The 3,432-nt window shown below is 42.1% G+C and overlaps 1 non-coding gene across 1 annotated transcript; it reads right to left on the minus strand.

Annotated features, from left to right (window-relative positions):
- Positions 1-858: 858 nt before the first annotated feature.
- On the minus strand, positions 859-966 carry LOC130953521 (small nucleolar RNA R71). The gene has a single exon (XR_009075690.1). It is a non-coding gene; the product is annotated as a small nucleolar RNA R71 (small nucleolar RNA).
- Positions 967-3,432: the final 2,466 nt, after the last annotated feature.

A 3,432-nucleotide genomic window follows, 5' to 3' on the forward strand; every position in this document is an offset into this window, starting at 1 on the left:
TTAATTTCTAATTTCAAAATCTTTTTCAAAAATCACTTGATTTCTTTTCCACTCTTAGTTTTCGAAAATCAATCAGTATTTTTCAAAATGTTTTTAAAATCTTTTACTTAATTTTCGAAAATTTCTTCCCCTCTTCTCACATCCTTCTATTTATGGACTAACACTATTCCTCAAGGAACAATTCGAACTCCATCTCTTTTGATAAGTTCGAATTCTTCTACCTCTCCTTCTATTTTTCTTTTCCTCTGACACATCAAGGAATCTCTATACTGTGACATAGAGGATTCCATATTTTCTTGTTCTCTTCTCTTTCATATGAGTAGGAGCAAAGACAAAAGCATTCTTATTGAGGCTGACCCTGAACCTGAAAGGACCTTGAAGCGAAAGCTAAGAGAAGCTAAGGCACAACTCTCTGTAGAGGACCTAACAGAAATCTTCAAAGAAGAAGAACCCATGGCAGCCGAAAATAACAACAATGCCAACAATGCAAGGAAGGTGCTGGGTGACTTTACTGCACCTACTCCCGACTTCTATGGGAGAAGCATCTCTATCCCTGCCATTGGAGCAAACAACTTTGAGCTTAAGCCTCAATTAGTTTCTCTAATGCAACAGAATTGCAAGTTCCATGGACTTCCATTGGAAGATCTTCATCAGTTTTTAGCTGAATTCTTGCAAATCTATGACACTGTCAAGACTAATGGGGTTGACCCTGAGGTCTACAGACTTATGCTATTCCCTTTTGCTGTAAGAGACAGAGCTAGGATATGGTTGGACTCACAACCTAAAGAAAGCCTGAACTCTTGGGAAAAGCTAGTCAATGCCTTCTTGGCAAAGTTCTTTCCACCTCAAAATTTAAGTAAGCTTAGAGTGGAAGTCCAAACCTTCAGACAGAAGGAAGGTGAATCCCTCTATGAAGCTTGGGAAAGATACAAACAATTAATCAGAAAGTGTCCCTCTGACATGCTTTCTGAATGGAGCATCATAGGTATTTTCTATGATGGTCTGTCTGAACTGTCCAAGATGTCTTTGGATAGCTCTGCTGGAGGATCTCTTCATCTGAAGAAGACGCCTACAGAAGCTCAAGAACTAATTGAAATGGTTGCAAATAACCAATTCATGTACACTTCTGAAAGGAATCCTGTGAACAATGGGACAAATCAGAAGAAAGGAGTTCTTGAGATTGATACTCTGAATGCCATACTGGCTCAGAACAAAATATTGACTCAGCAAGTCAATTTGATTTCTCAAAGTCTGTCTGGAATGCAAAATGCACCAGGCAGTACTAAGGATGCTTCATCTGAAGAAGAAGCTTATGATCCTGAGAACCCTTCAATGGAAGAGGTGAATTACATGGGAGAACCCTATGGAAACACCTATAATTCTTCATGGAGAAATCATCCAAATCTCTCATGGAAGGATCAACAGAGACCTCAACAAGGTTTCAACAACAATAATGGTGGAAGAAACAGGTTTAGCAATGGCAAGCCTTTTCCATCATCTTCTCAGCAACAGACAGAGAATTCTAAGCAGAGCCACTCTGACTTAGCAACCATGGTCTCTGATCTAATCAAAACCACTCAAAGTTTCATGACTGAAACAAGGTCCTCCATTAGAAACTTGGAGGCACAAGTGGGTCAGCTGAGCAAGAAAATTACTGAACTTCCTCCTAGTACTCTTCCAAGCAATACAGAAGAAAATCCAAAAGGAGAGTGCAAGGCCATCAACATGGCCGAATTTGGAGAGGAGGAAGAGGCAGTGAACGCCACTGAAGAAGGCCTCAATGGGCGTCCAATGGCCTCCACTGAGTTCCCTAATGGGGAACCATGGGAATCTAAGGCTCACACTGAGACCATAGAGATTCCAATGGATTTACTTCTGCCATTCATGAGCTCTGATGAGTATTCTTCCTCTGAAGAGGATGAGTATATCATTGAAGAGCAAGTTGCTAAATACCTTGGAGCAATCATGAAGCTAAATGACAAGTTATTTGGTAATGAGACTTGGGAGAATGAACCTCCTTTGCTCACCAAAGAACTGGATGACTTGTCTAGGCAGAAATTACCTCAAAAGAGACAAGATCCTGGGAAGTTTTCAATACCTTGTACCATAGGCACCATGACCTTTAAGAAGGCTCTGTGTGACTTAGGGTCAAGTGTAAACCTCATGCCTCTCTCTGTAATGGAGAAGCTAGGGATCTTTGAGGTACAAGCTGCAAGAATCTCACTAGAGATGGCAGACAATTCAAGAAAACAAGCTTATGGACTTGTAGAGGATGTTTTGGTGAAAATTGAAGACCATTACATCCCTGCTGATTTCATAGTCCTAGAGACTGGGAAGTGCATGGATGAATCCATCATCCTTGGCAGACCCTTCCTAGCCACAGCAAAGGCTGTGATTGATGTGGACAGAGCAGAATTGATCATTCAAGTGAATGAAGAATCCTTTGTGTTTAAGGCTCAAGGATATCCCTCTGTCACCATGGAGAGGAAGCATGAAGAGCTTCTCTCAAAACAGAGTCAAACAGAGCTCCCACAGTCAAACTCTAAGTTTGGTGTTGGGAGGCCACAACCAAATTCTAAGTTTGGTGTTGAACCCCCACATTCAAACTCAAAGTTTGGTGTTGGGAGGTTCCAACATTGCTCTGAGTATCTGTGAGGCTTCATGAGAGCCCTCTGTCAAGCTACTGACATTAAAGAAGCGCTTGTTGGGAGGCAACCCAATGTTATATTTTATCTATTTTCCTTTGTTATTTTATGTTTTCTGTAGGTTGATGATCATGAGAAGTCACAAAATCAATTGAAAAAGCAAAAACAGAATGAAAAACAGAAAGAAAAACAGCACACCCTAGAGGAGAACTTGCTGGCGTTTAAACGCCAGTGAAGCTAGCAAATGGGCGTTTAACGCCCAGTCTGGCACCATTCTGGGCGTTTAACGCCAGAAAGGGGCACCAGACTGGCGTTAAACGCCAGGAAAGGGCAAAAAGTTGGCGTTAAACGCCAGAAATGGGCACCAGCCCGGCGTTTAACGCCAGAATTAGCATGAAGAGCAATTTTGCTCGCCATTTGGTGCAGGGATTACTTTTCCTTGACACCTCAGGATCTGTGGACCCCACAAGATCCCCACCTACCCCACCACTCTCTCTCTTCTTCACCCATTCACCAATCACCTCAACCACTCTTCCCCAAAAACCCTTCACCTATCAAATCCCATCTTTCTCTTCACTATTCACATCCATCCTTTACAAAACCCCACCTACTTCACCTTTCAAATTCAAACCACTTTCCCTCCTATAACCGAACCCTACCCCTCTCTCCACCCCTATATAAACCCATCTTCACTCCTTCATTTTCACACAACCTAAACACTACTTCTCCCCCTTTGGCCGAACCACAAAGTCATCTCCATCTCCTCTATTTCTTCTTCTTCTACTCT

This window comes from Arachis stenosperma, chromosome 9, assembly GCF_014773155.1.
Source record: "Arachis stenosperma cultivar V10309 chromosome 9, arast.V10309.gnm1.PFL2, whole genome shotgun sequence".
In the NCBI taxonomy this organism is placed as follows: Eukaryota; Viridiplantae; Streptophyta; class Magnoliopsida; order Fabales; family Fabaceae; genus Arachis; species Arachis stenosperma.